The following is a 15,386-nucleotide window of genomic DNA, read 5'->3' as shown; positions in this document are numbered from 1 at the left end:
ATTTTTTTGGTTGGTGGTATTCTTAGGAAGTGTGGTCAGTCACAGCGAGCAAAATATTTTCTTAAATTATTATGGGATATTATATCATATATATGCCACATGTAAAGGAGGAACTTATGATTGCTACCAGCAGCCAACTTACTACCACAGGGAAGCCAGCTCTGAGGAGGAAGTTCAGACCTGGAGAGAAAAAAGGAAAAGAATTGAAGAATCACAGTTATTTGGAATTTGCGCTCTGCTTTAACCATGCCTGAATGTTTGTTCTACTTCTGGAGTTTTCCATTAAGTATTTTGTTGTTTTTTTTCTCATATGAGTATGTTTTATGACACTCGTAACTGGAAAACCTCAACTATTTCAGCTCTCTATATACATTGAATAAAATAGCAGGAGTGCTACAAAAGAATTGCAGATATCACAGAAGCTCTGAGAAGAGTGAATCATAATTGGAAAAGTTTTTTTACATGATGGCATTTGAGCCAAACCTTTTAGATTAGATTTTTGTAGCAGAGATGGAAGATAAGAACCAGCATGATAAACTGTTCACAGGTGGCAAATACATCGAATCTGTGGATAGTGAAATATTACAGTCTGATAGAGTCATGGGGTTGCCAAGGAAGAGCAGTGGGGAGTTGTACTGAGTCAGTGTGAAGAGTCCAAGTAATGTCTCAGAGTGGAAAGCTTGAAGGGAAGTAACAGGGCCTGGCAATGATACTGACAGTTAATCAGTAATATAGGCTGGCTTCAGAGATGTGCCAGCTACAGAGTACCACCCTTTTAGGTGCACAGGTACATCCCTGGGAAACCAAGGAAATGTAAACAGACATCTTTTTTTTTTCTCCCAGGGTCCTTTTCAGTGAAAATGCTGATGCAGTCAGTAGAAATATTGATACTGGGGGTGATGGAGGTGACACTTCCAATAACAAATTTAGGTGATGATAGATTATCATTAAGATTACTTTGAGTGAAGTGTAGATAGTTAACTGCAGGGATTTTATTTTGTAAAGTTCTATATTCAAGTTCAAGGAACATAACTAATTTGTTCTCAGACTGAATGAGAGTCCTACTATTGCCACCAACTTCTCCCTGTCCTTCAATAACACAGCCTATGGCTTTCTAAACAAGGGTCAGCCTTATTAATAAGTAAAGCAAATAATAGTTTTAAGGGGCACCAATTTTTTATTCAGTCCTATATGCTGTCCAACCTTTTTTGATGGTGCCTACTAACATGATGCTCTCCAGAACAGGTGTACTGGCTAACGTCTGTAATGTCAGGTGTACTTAGAAGGCAGAGATCAGGAGTTTCAAAGTTCAAGTTCAACCCAGGCAAAAAGTTAGTAAGAACCCGTCTCAACAGAAGAGCTGGGCCTGGTGGTGCAGGTCTATCATTCTACCTACAAGATAGACATAAACAGAAAGATCACAGTCCATTCTGACCCTGTCAAAAATATAAGACTCTATTTTAAAAAATACCTAAAGAAAAAGGACTTGGCTTTGGCTCAAGTGGTAGAGTACCTGCCTCGTAAACACAAAGCCGGAGTTTAAACTCCAGTGTCACAAAGAATAACAAAAACAAAACAAAAGAAATAAAGGAAAGGAAAATAAAAGAAAAACCCTCTACAATCTGGATTCATTGGACAAACCCAGACAAAAAGAAGTGCATCTCTATTGTTTAGTTACACTTTGAGAATTATTATAAACCTGCTATGTGCTGACACTCACAGAGTTAGGTGAGAAGGAGTCAAAGAGGAACAAAACCCAGTCACTGGCCTCAGGAACTGTGATCCTTCCCTTTTGCTGCTTCCTACCCATCTTCAGCTCACCTTCTCTTCCAGTCTTCTTAGCCTTCTGCAATTTGTCACTATAAATTAGTGGCTGGCTGTGATCTCAAAAAATGCAGAGATACAAAACCTGTGGTTAAATCTCTATTTCAGTTGTCTTGATTACCTACTAATTAAATGTTTTGTTAGGGAACTACCCTTAATAAGCAACTAGATTACATTAAATTATCTGTTCCTTGTATCTTCTAGAGCAATAGTTCTCACCCCTGCCTGCATAATACAGTTACCCAAGGGACTTTGATAATACTCAGGATGGCCCCCACCCTCAGAGATGCTGATTTAATTAGTTGAGAGTAAACCTGACCATGAGTATAGTTTGGCAGTTCCCCCAGGTGATCCTAACAGACAGAGGGACAATTCTGGTACAGAGGGACAATTCTGGACTTTTGTTCCAGAGTAAGAATAAAGCTACTTGGAGTCAGCTTGTTTTTTTCTTTGAAGTTACTCAGAAGGCAGGCATTAAGTTCAAGTTGCAGTTTAGAATTTACTCATTCCCTGTAGCTCACCACTCTGCCCATTACCCTCTGGTTTCTGCACCAGGTTTCCTGAATGAAGAGGTACAACCTGAACTTGGGTGACATCTGAGGAGGAAGTGGAAACACTGAAGGACTTCCCTGTATTGCACCCCACCCGGTTCTTCTCGAGGCCTGAGGCCAAGAAGGAAGGAGAGTGAGCTAATACCTTCTCAAGAATAGAAAAGAAAATTGCTGAAAAGAGGCTATTCAAGGAGTGTGGGGGAAGGTAGAGAAACATAGAATAAGGACTGTGGAAAGTTACAGTAAGCTTTAAATTTTATGACAACAACCTCGTTTGTATTGACCAGGCCATATATTGTGAAGGTATGGCTATTGCTAAAGTTTCATCTTTTTAAAAATAGTCTCCTAAAAATTAAACCTGCAGATGAATTTCCTGAATACAAGAGCTCACCCTGCAGAGAAAACAACTCCTTATTGGCAGGAAGTCTTATGCATTATTTGCTTCATGATTCCTCCAGGCCTCTATCGTTGTTCTTTCCACTCACTTTTCATGTTTAAACCCTAGTCTTGATTGGAGGCTCCTTTCATTTGCCTCAGTTTCCTTTTTCTTCTGCTACATTGCGCACTTTTCCAATATAAAATATCACTCTGCTAATGATCTCAATGGCTGATTATAAAAAGAAAACCAAAGTGGTGATTTTTATAATCACCTGTGATGCCTGGTGTGTTAAATGAAGCTCAACTGGCCAGGCATTTTGTTTCAGTTGGCCTTGCTTTTTCTTTGATTCCCAGGTCTCCACTGCTTGAATGCAGTCCTTCATAACACTCTGCATGTTAATAGAGCTTCTGAGAACACTCTTATAAAATCCACAGCATGAAAGATCTGTTACAGGTTTGTATCAAGGACCTAACAAGTTTGACATCTGAGTTCCCTATGTTAAATGAAGTAGTATAATAATTAATTTATAATGAATGAAATGTTTAACAAATTAATTAATGACTTGTTTACATAAGGAATTACTTCTTATAATGAAATGATACCTCTATTATACTACCATGGCCCCCATTTAAAAATTTTATTTTTCTTTTTATTCTCTGATCCTAGACCCCATCCCCCATTGCAACCACATAAACATATTCCAATGTGTTTACTATGCATCTTTTTGTTTGTATGTGTTCTTGCAGAAACCTGTCTTATTGTTTTGAACATATGGACTTTTGATTTAAATTTTAATTTTTTTTATAGATTTTCATGACTTCTTATTTCTGCAAGAATACTTTTTTATTTTTTCCACCTGCAAAATGACCATTGGCCACCTTATTTAAAGGAAGGGAAGACTCAGTTCTTACTGACCTATTCTAGGAGTTCAGTATATCCAGCTATTCTCAAGAACAGTGGTGCTTGCTGAGAGAATCACTGTCAAGGGACCACTTTACTCTTAGGCTTATGTTTCCATGGTCTGGGCATGGTGTCACCTTTGTCTAACCACATAAACGCAGTGGGATAACGATAGTTGTGGTAACTTTTGTGGCAGCAGTGATCTTTCTCTTTTAGGTTTTTACATGGAAGGAGAACATTTCTTCCCATGTCTGGGATATCAGGTAGAATCACAAAATCATTATAGTCACTGATGAATTTTAGGGGGATGGTTTTTCTGGTGAATGAGATAAGAATTAGGAAGAAATCTCTGTTCTCCTGTTTTAATGTCTTCATTTAAAAATTTTTCTTTTTCCCACACCCAACCAGGTTGTATTATGTTCAACACTTACATTGCTAAATTTAATCACTAGCTGATAACCAATATGTACGCCCAGCTCTACAGACAGGTCACAGAGTAGAAAAACACTCCATGTGGGATTTGGAAACCTCAAGGCCTGCCATGTTTACCCATTGACTCTCTTAGCCAACGTGGACAAATACAATGCAGCTAAATCTTCATTTCTTTCTCTCCTTTTGTAGTACTAGGGATTAAACTCAGGGCCAGGCACTTTTCCACTGATATAGTTCATTTAGTTTTTGGTTGTTCCAATTAGTTACATATCGAAGGTCTCTTCTTACTATTATAGTTCTATTTATTTTCATTACATTTATTATTTATTTTTTATTTCAAGTCACTATGAGATCTTTCATAGTGGGGGGTATGTGTGTCAATTTCACTATCAAAGACTAAGAAACTTAAAAATGTTATGCATTGACATTTGTTCCATTATCATGTGGCAAAGAGTCTGTGAACACTTCAGAGTGTTCTGTCTCTGTCACTTCATCTAGCTGTCATTCTAATTCCACACACTTACTCAAACTCTAGGAAAATGGGTGCAAACTTCATTTTAAGGAGTTCATTTCTTGTAAGTATAAATAACAAGTCTGGCTATAAAAAGCTTCTTTGGTTATTAATAATCAGTCTTATGATTTGCACTACGGTTAAATGCATTTTGAGAATACCCTGTAACGTTGCAATTCACTGGGAATAGGAAATGTGATAAGGAATTTAGTTTGTTGACAGGAATGGGGGCTAGCAACAAAGGAAAAACCTTTTTACTCTAAATCTGTCAGAGCCAGTCAATTCCTTAGGCTACTGGGTGTCCACTAAAGTTTGAGTCTAACTTTCTTCTTTTTTTTTTTTTATTATTCATATGTGCATCCAAGGCTTCGTTTAGGCCAAAGTCTTAAAGTCTGATCTTTAAGGTAGAAACTAACTGTAATAGTGGTACGATAATGTTAAAGAGATTAAAATAATAATAATAATTTCCCAAACTATCAACCTTCACTGAGTGAGAAACAAAAGTAAAAATAAAGATAAGTTATAGATTCTCCAAATTCAACTAAGCAAAGAATTGACCAACAAAAACAAAGAATATTATTTTAAATTTACTAAATATGCTGGCAAGGGAAATCATCCTGAATAAGTTATAGGTACTGGTAAGTTATCAGAATTAAACAGAATTATGGAGAAGAGTACAATATGATCAAATTTGTTAAATCCTATTCAAAACAATACTGCTGGTTGTTATAGAGTAGAAAGTATGACATGAAACTATCACAGAACTCAGTTTCAAAATATTAAGCCTAGAAATATTTACAACTCCTTTAAAAATAAATTCGATTGTAGATTCAAAGAGTAAGAAGCAGACCAAGATAAAAAAAAACAGATTTAGCTAATAATTTTTCTACTTTATCTCTAGTCTGAAAACCTGCTTAATTATAGAAGGAATTTGCTCCAGAGACTGTGAGAAATCAAATCAGGCTAGTAATATGGAATTGAACAAACACAGACTATGATGTGAAAAGGATTTTTTCAGAATCAATAGGTGATCAAAGACTTATGAAAAATCATCCAGAGAGTTATATGATCAAAATCATATGGCTTCCCAACCAAGGCAGCTTTGCAACAGTACTAGAAAAGTGTATGGTTGATGCTCAAAGCATGCAGTGATGGCCCTCCGGCGTGTTAATGGCATTGGTAAAACTTTTGGATTTGTTATACACTCACATTGTCCAGTGTGAAAGGTATGCAGTGGAATGCCCTCTTGTCATCCGAGACCCTCAGCCAAGTACAGCTTTGCTGAGTTTCTTGTTGTCTATCTTTCCAGGGTTTCTCTATGAAGATAAAAGTGAATATGAATATACAATAGTATTTTTCCCTCTTTACCCACAAAAATTACATGATATTCATTTTCTCATCTTATTTTTATCAGCAAACATGTATATTAGAAATATTTCTATATATATAAGCAGCATTTTCAGATGTCCGTGAAAAGTCTCATATTCTCGTGTCCAATGTGTCTCAGATTACTTTTACTTTTTCCTGTATTTTACATTTATGCTTTCTCATTTTATTCTTGATTAAATTAGACTGTAGTTTACCTGGTTTATGATTTATTGAAATACAAATAAGCACTATATAAATATATATATTAATTTTATTGATTTTAATATAAATTATACTCTGAATTAATTTGGAAAAATTGGTCTCTTTATTAATTTGATCTCCCCATTCAAGAACAAAGACATGATCTTAAATTTGTCAAATCTTTTTGTCACATAGTAAACTTATTCATGTTTGTTCTTAAGTTTTCTTATTAAAATTTTAATTTTTTTAGGTTTCTTTTCCTCATTTATTCATATGTGCACACATTGTTTGGGCCATTTCTCCCCTGTCCTCCCCGCCCCCTCCTTGTCCCCTCCATGCCCCCTCTTTCAGGGAGAATCTGTTCTGCCCTTACCTTTAATTTTATTGAAGAAAAGACATAAGCATAATAAGAAAGACAAAGCGTTTTTGCCAGCTGAGATCAGGATAGCTATACAGGGAGATTCCTAGCATTGCTTCCATGTACATATGTGTTACATTCTAAAGACCTTTTCTCTAGTTCCTGATCCCCTTCTCATATTGACCTCTGTTGCTTTAAAGTTTCTGTATTAGTTTCTCTGCAGTGAGGACATCAAATACTATCATGGTTTTGGGTTTATAACATATCCCCATACCTCCCATGTGTGCTCTCACCTTATCATGTGACCCAAGTCCAAACCTCTTGTTATGTTTACCCTAGATCTAAAGTCCGCATATGAGGAAATACATACGATTTTTGGTCTTCTGAGCCTAGCAAACTTCACTCAGAATGATGTTCTCCAGTTCCATCCATTTACTTGCAAATGATAAGATTTCCTTCTTCATTGCTGAGTAGAATTCCATTGTGTATAGATACCACATTTTCTTAATCCATTTGTCGATAGTGGAGCATCTTGGCTGTTTCCATAACTTGGCTATTGTGAATAGCGCTACAATAAACATGGGTGTGCAGGTGCCTCTGGAGTAACCTGGGTCGCATTCCTTTGAGTATATCCCCAGGAGTGGGATTGCTGGATCATATGGCAGATCTATGTTTAGATTTTTAAGAAGCCTCCAAATTTTTTTCCAGAGTGGTTGAACTAGTTTGCATTCCTACCAGCAGGATACAAGGGTTCCTTTTGTCCCCACACCCTCACAAACACCTGTTATTAGTGGTGTTTTTAATGATGGCTATTCTAACAGGGGTGAGGTGGAATCTTGGTGTGGTTTTGATTTGCATTTCCTTTATGGCTAGAGACGGTGAGCATTTTTTCATGTGTTTTTTGGCCATTTGAATTTCTTCTTTTGAGAAAGTTCTATTAAGTTCAGTTGCCCATTTTTTAATTGGTCATTGATTTTAGGAGAGTTTAGTTTCTTAAGTTCCCTGTATATTCTGGTTATCAGTCCCTTGTCTGATGTATAGCTGGTGAATATTTTCTCCCACTCTGTGGGTGGTCTCTTCAGTTTAGAGACCACTTCTTTTGTTGTACAGAAGCTTTTTAGTTTTATGAAGTCCCATTTGTCTATACTTTCTCTTAGTTGCTGAGCTGCTGGGGTTATATTGAGGAAGTCCTTGCCTATACCTATTATTTCCAGAGTGTTTCCTGCTTTTTACTGTACCAACTTTAGAGTTTTGGGTCTGATATTAAGGTCCTTGATCCATTTTGAGTTGATACTAGTACAGGAAGATAAACATGGATTTACTTTCAGTTTTTTACAGACAGCTAACCAGTTTTCCCAACAACATTTGTTGAAGAGGCTGTCTTTTCTCCATTGTATATTTTTAGCACCTTTGTCAAAAATAAGGTGGGCAAAGTTGTGTAGATTCATATCCAAGTCCTCTTTTCTGTTCCACTGGTCTTCATGTCTGTTTTTGTGCCAGTACCATGCTGTTTTTATTGCTATTGCTTTGTAATATAGTTTGAAGTTGGGTATTGTGATACCTCCAGCATTGCTCTTTTTGCTGAGTATTGCCTTGGCTATTTGCAGTCTCTTGTGTTTCCAAATGAATTTTAGAGTAAACTTTTCAACGTCTGTGATGAATGTCATTGGGATTTTGATGGGAATTGCATTAAACATGTAGATTGCTTTTGGTAGTATAGCCATTTTTACTATATTGATTCTACCAATCCATGAGCATGGGAGATCTCTCCACCTTCTGTAGTCTTCCTCAATCTCTTTCTTCAGGGGTTTGTAGTTCTCCTTCTAGAGGTCATTCACATCCTTTGTTAAGTTTACTCCTAGGTATTTGATTTTTTTTTAGGCTATTGTAAATGGAATTGTTTTCATATATTCTTTCTCAGTTTGTTTGCTGTTGGTGTACAGAAAAGCTAATGATTTTTGTATGTTGATTTTGTATCCTGCCACCTTACTATAGCTGTTGATGGTGTCTAGAAGTTTCTGGGTAGAGTTTTTTTGGGTCTTTAAGGTATAGGATAATATCATCTACAAACAGGGATATTTTAACAGTTTCTTTGCCTATTTTATTCCTTTTTTTTTCTTCTTCTTGCCTAATTGCTGTGGCTAGGAATTCCAATATTATGTTGAATAGGAGTGGAGATAGTGGGCATCCTTGCCTTGTTCCTGATTTTAGGGGAAATTGTTTCAGTTTTTCACCAGTAAGTATGATGCTGGATGTAGGTTTGTCATACATAGCTTTTATAATGGTCAGGTACTTTCCTTCTATTCCTAGTTTTCTTACAGCATTTATCATGAAATGGTGTTGGATTTTGTCAAAGGCTTTTTCTGCATCTATTGAGATGATCAAGTGGTTTTTGTCTTTGCTTCTGTTAATGTGGTTTATTACGTTTATTGATTTGCATATGTTGAACCACTCCTGCATTACTGGGATGAAGGCGACTGGTTGTGGTGAATGATCTTTCTGATGTGTTGTTGTTGGTTTGCCATTATTTTATTAAGGATTTTTGCATTGATATTCATTAAGGAAATTGGCCTATAGGTCTCCTTTTTGTAGGTGTCTTTGTCTGGTTTTGGGATAAGTGTAATACTGGCTTCATAGAATGAGTTAGGCAGTGTTTCTTCCCTTTCTACTTCATGGAACAATTTAAGGAGAGTTGGTATCAGTTCTTCTTTAAAGGTCTGATAGAATTCAACAGAGAATCCATCAGGTCCTGGTCTTTTCTTCTTTGGGAGACTCTTTATTGCTACTTCAATTTCATTTTGTGTTATAGATCTACTCAGGTGATTAATGTCCTCTTGGTTCAATTTCGGATGGTCATAAGGAACTAGAAATATATCTATTTCATCAAGATTTTCAAGTTCATTAGAATATAGGTTCTCAAAATAGTCTCTGATGATTCCTGATTTCCATGGTGTTTGTTGTTAACTCTCATTTTGCATTTCTGATTTTCCTGATTTGGGTTTTTTTCTCTCCTCATTTTAGTCAGGTTTGCCAGGAGTCTATCAATCCTGTTTATTTTTTCAAAAAACCAACTTTTTGTTTCATTGATTCTTTGTATTTTTTTGTTTCTATTTCATTGATTTCAGCTCTTATTTTATTATTTCTCTCCTTCTGTTTGTTTTAGGATTTGCTTATTCTTGTTTTTCTAGGAGTTTGAGATGTAGCATTAGGTCATTGATTTGAGATCTTTCTGTCCTTTTAATATTTGCACTCATGGCTATAAACTTTCTTCTCAGGACTGCCTTTGCTGTGTCCCATAGGTTCCAGTAGGTCATGCTTTCATTTTCATTAACTTCCAGGAACCTTTTAATTTCCTCTTTTATTTCATCAATGACCCATTCATCATTAAGCAATGTCTTGTTCAGCTTCCAACTGTTTGCATGCTTTTTACTATTGTTTTTGTTGCTGAGTTCTATTTTTGATGCATTGTGGTCAGATAGAATGCATGGTATTATTTCTATTTTCTTGTATTTGCTAAAATCTTAATTTTTTATTAATCCTTTATGGGAGTATGAGTTGAATGAATATTCCCTTTATAAAATTCCCAATGATTATACTCATTCTTTTTTTAACCTTTCTTTGTTTTTGCAAAACACAGTTATTAAAGTACTTCAGAATCTGTCAGGTTTTCTTTCTTTAGATACAATCCTGATTTCCTGCTTGTATGGCTCTGGGGAAGCTACCTAATCTCTGTGGGCTTCATTTTCCTCACTTGTACTGTGAAAATGATTGTAATAATAGTATCTGTATCATAAGCTTGTTGTGATAATTGACTGAGTAAAAGTCATGATGAGCCATAATAAGCGCATGAAAATGATGATGTTGATAAAATAGAACAATAACTTGATTTGATTACTCTGGAAAGGAATGTTCATTGTGTGTGTGTGTGTGTGTGTGTGTGTGTTTCCATAAACACCTGTTTAAAAATTTTTAATTTGCTTTCCTTTATTATAAATCTTGCTAACAGCCAATTATCCAGTTGGTCAGACCAAAGATAAAGAAAACATTGCCGATTCTTCCTTCTCACACAACTCCCAAGCAAAATCTGTGGTTCTTCCTTTAAAATACAAGCCAATTTTGACCTCTGTGCTTCATCTCCAATGCTAATACTTTATTGCAAATCTTTATCTCTAGTACAGTCTGTCCCATTAGCTACCTGACACATTTTCCTGCTTCATCTCTTGCTTATCTCTAGTCTGTCCACACAGCAGCCAGAGAGACATTTTAAACTTGAATTTGATCTCATCATTCCTTGCCCAATAACTTTCCATCAGTGAAATCCTCCATGGTATGACTTTTCCTGTATTTCCAACACACCCACAATTCACCTCCTCCTTCAACCCAAACAAGTCACATTGGCTTTCCTATCATTCCTACCACCTAGAGTGACCCTTGTTTGTTCTTCCTTTTATTTTTAAATCTCCCTTTCTAGAACTAATATATAAGCTATTTTCCCACTATTTTCAAAACTTTTTCTAAACTTCAAATTTAATTGCTCATAATGCATTTTATTTGATGACCTTAAAATTGCCTCTTCTCTCAAAGTCTTCTCTGGTTACCCTAGTTAAAATGTATGCCTTCCTTCCTCTGTCACTGTGTAATTTTCTACTCTGCTTTTTGGGGGGTTTGTTGTTGTTGTTGTTGTTGTCTCCATAGTACTTACCACTTCCTGAAAATTTATCTACATTTTAGGTTTATGGAAAAATATTTATATCTGAAAATGTAGGTTTTGTAAAGATAGACTATTGGTCTCTTATTAAAGTCTATTCTCAATGCTCAGCACATAATGAATGCTCACATTATGTGTAATGAATGGTTGAATAGATAGCACACAAATATGTAAAATTAGTATATCCATGTTTTTCTCCTACAGTTTTAAATATAGCACACTCACAGAGAAATACAAAGATATTTCTGTCATGTATGCTCAGATAATTTAAAAGTCAGTTTGAGTCTGTTTCTCAGGACATTTTCTCAGACAAACCAGAGAGGTTTTTATTTTTATTTTATTTTATTTTATTTTGCTTTTAAGTTACATTTACGCAACATGTAGCCTCACCTTTTCAAGAGAGTTAAAAACAAGTAACAATATATAAATCAGCATTTTAGAAAGTATTTTGCTACCTCTTTTCTCACTACCATATTAGTAAGCTTCTTGAAAACAGAGACTTATCTCCTTGGTTGACTGTTTATACCACCTTGGGGAGTACTGTCACATAGCAGATGATAAATAAATATCTGTGGTCCACAATGAATTAATGAAGTGAAATCTATCTCTGTGACCTTCAGCTAAGTGGTCTTCCTAAAGAAATTACATATTCATTGATTTAGCCATTATGGGCATTTACTGAATTATATCAATTATTTTATTTAAAAAACTAAATAAAAACTCATTTCTCTTGTTAATCTGAGCACCAAGTTGACAACATGTAATTGAGTCACAAGGTCCACATAGAAAAAGAAAATCTTATCTTCAGTACTTAATTGACCCAACCCTCACAAAGTGATATATGAAAAGCATGAACTTTAAATGTTCTTTAATTTGTGTTATAGTACACTTATGATATAAAACACTCTAAATTAGTCCCACTCATGAGTGTCTTTGGAATATATCAAATAATAACCTATATTTAGTAGGTTTCCAACATTATAAAATTTGTTCTCACTGCTTTACTAAAAGAAGACCTACATCACTAGAGGATTTAATGATGAGAATTTTATGAAAGAAAAACAGAACAAGTATGTATATCTTCAAAAGTAAGTCATGTTTTCAAAAATAAAAATTTGGGGATTTTTGAGTGGATTGGGAATATCTGAATGGCAGAAGAATATGGGGAAGGTGTTCTACCTAAATACCTATAGGGCATGATGACAAAAGAATAAAACAGGATGCCAGTGAAATACATGTCCCACCTAAAAATTGCAATGGCTCTAATATAAAAATATCTTCCAGTTTTTCAAAAGAAGATAAAAATTACTGATCTTATAAAAATGTAAAATCTGTTATGTCATTAATATATGAACTAAAACAAAACTGAGAGTCAGTTTGAACATAAATAGCAAAGAGGATAAGTGAACAGAAAAAGAAGTTGGAAATTATGGATAATACCAGAGAAAATAATCACTTTTTTAAAAATCACTTAATGCTAGTGGAAAGATAAGAAAAGTGTTACACATCTATAAAGTGAATGAGATTCTATTAGTCTTTTAAATGAAAAATTTAATAGTCAAAAACACAAAATTAATTGTATGGAAATAAACTGGAAGAACAGAGGATAAAATTAACATTAATTTTTGCAGACAAAAATACAATAGGAGAAAACACAAAATTAGATAATTTAAGGTCCTTCACTATTTAGTTTTAAGAAATGATAAACATAAAAATGGAAGGGAAGATATTGTCAAATCAATAATACATGATAATTTCTCCAAACTTGGAAATGATTTTCCAGTTTGAAAGGAACCATTAGATGCCAAAAATGCATTATAAAAGATCCAAATGTCTTTATAAAATTTTGAAAGACAAAGAACAAAGAGAACATCCCAGTGACTCTCAGGAAATTTTCAATGAAGAATCATAGGTCAAAAATAGTGAAGCAAATCAGAATGATGTCACATTTTCCACCTGTAATCCTAGATCCTCAAAGTACCTTCAAATTATCTTAAAATTTCTGAAATAGATTTTCAGCCTAGAATTTGAAATCCAGTCAAACTATTCTGATAGCACCATTGTCATTTTTGTAGTAGCAAAAATTTAAAAATTACTCTTCATGTTATCTTAAGAAAAATATATGGGATCCAAGAAATGGCTGTTCCAATAAAAAAGAAAGGTAGTAAAAGGTCCAAAACAACAGGTGTTGTTATAATCTTATTATCCTGGAGAGCAATAATTTCAGGTCACAGCACACAAAAAGTTTAAAGGAGGAGGAAGTCTCAGTTCCAGATATGAGGAGTGCAAAGTTAAGGTGTTCTAGAGCTAGACTTTGCTTTGTAGATGTGGGAGGAGAAGGAAGAATGATAGAAGTCAGTAAACATATAAGAAAATTATGGTAGGATTGGAAGTTGGTGGATTAGAGACATTCAGCACACTCCTGTGTCTCCACAGTCTGAAACAAAGCTTAGGTGTGTAACCACAGGGAGAGATGGGTGGCTTGGAAAGGCAAAGGAGGAAGCAGTAGTCAAAGACTAGGTGAAATCCAAAAATACTGAACTTTTGATTCATAAAAGAAACAATGGGCCCCAATGTATAGCACTAAGCAAAGTGGTAGGAAAGGGGAAAAACACACACACACACACACACACACACATACACATGCACACAGGGCAGGGCTGCAAGTAAAATGAAAAAGGAAAGTTTTAGAGAGATCCGCAAACACAAAAGCTGACATTCTGCAAAAACATAGTTTAAGACCAATGTTTTGTGGACCACACAGGAAGCAAATGCTGGACAAGATGCTCCCTGCACTTCTAGTTTGCTTACCGGTGCTGTAAAGGGGAATCATATGAAAAGAAGTCATATGGTCAAAACTTTCAGCCAGAGGGAGTTGAAGATCTGGCATTTTTTGTCTCCAAAACCCAAAGACCTTTTCTTCTCCACTAGCTAAGCAAGCAACCACCTCAAGAATCAAAGCAGACTTAAGAAACTAATTGTGACTGAACTCAGATTCATGGACACAGATATACAGAGGTGGGAAGTATGAACTTCACCATAGAGGGAAAACAACTATGAATACGTGGTGGAGCTACAGTCTGTCCTCTGGTAAGATGAAGAGACCAGTTGTGTGTGAATATAAGTGGTGTTGATAATAGGACAGAGAGTTTTGAAGTGAGAGCACACAAGATCAATCAAAGCCCCCCTGGAGCAGATGGCTTTGGTCTGATTGCTTTGTGTGCACTTACAGGTCCAAAAGCACCCACTACTAAGAAATTTCCCATGCTAAATCCTCACAGGCAGAGTACCACTAGTGCAAGGAGTACCCAAACTGGGGTCCTCAGCATAATCTGTTGACAACAGTTTGAAGGTGTCTCCATACTCCCCACCTTGGTGGGCCTGAATATGGAAAAAGAAGCAGAGAAATACAGTCTGCCAGGAAATGCAGGACAAGCTCAGCCTGCAAACAGCCGTTTCTGGTCTAATTTGTTTAATTATCAAAGAGAAAAATGTCTGCCCCCACATCAAGTAATTGCAAAAGAGAAGCCTGGGGTAAGCAGGAAAATGCATCCTCTTCACAAAGAAGAAACATTGCCTAGTGGTTTTTCTTCTTCTTCTTCTTCTTCTTCTTCTTCTTCTTCTTCTTCTTCTTCTTCTTCTTCTTCTTCTTCTTCTTCTTTCTTCTTCTTCTTCTTTCTTTTCTTCTTCTTCTTCTTCTTCTTCTTCTTCTTCTTCTTCTTCTTCTTCTTCTTCTTCTTCTTCTCTCCCCTTTCAATTGTTTTGTCCTTCTCTGTAACCATTTTACTTGTTCTCCCTATTATTTCTTGTACCTTCATTCTAAATAATTTTCCCATCTGTCCTATCTTCATCTCCTTTTTTTCCTTTCCCAAAATGTCTTCCTTTTATTACGTAATTATTAATATCTTTAGCTTTTTATTATTTGAGGCTCCTTTTTTATCCTATAACTATTCTAACTGCTTTCTTTCCTAAGCTTATTTGGGGGGAAGTTGATGTCTCCAATTTGTTTCACTGCATGCAAATATCTGCTTTGTTTCTGAATTGTTATTTTTGTTGCTGCATTCTGCTTTCTGATCTCAGAATGGTAAGGGAATTAGCCTAAGAGAAGACTGCTCAAAAGAAGACCACAATAAAGAGAAAAAAATGAAGAGCTA

This window comes from Castor canadensis, chromosome 12, assembly GCF_047511655.1.
Source record: "Castor canadensis chromosome 12, mCasCan1.hap1v2, whole genome shotgun sequence".
In the NCBI taxonomy this organism is placed as follows: Eukaryota; Metazoa; Chordata; class Mammalia; order Rodentia; family Castoridae; genus Castor; species Castor canadensis.
This window is presented reverse-complemented; position numbering follows the sequence as displayed.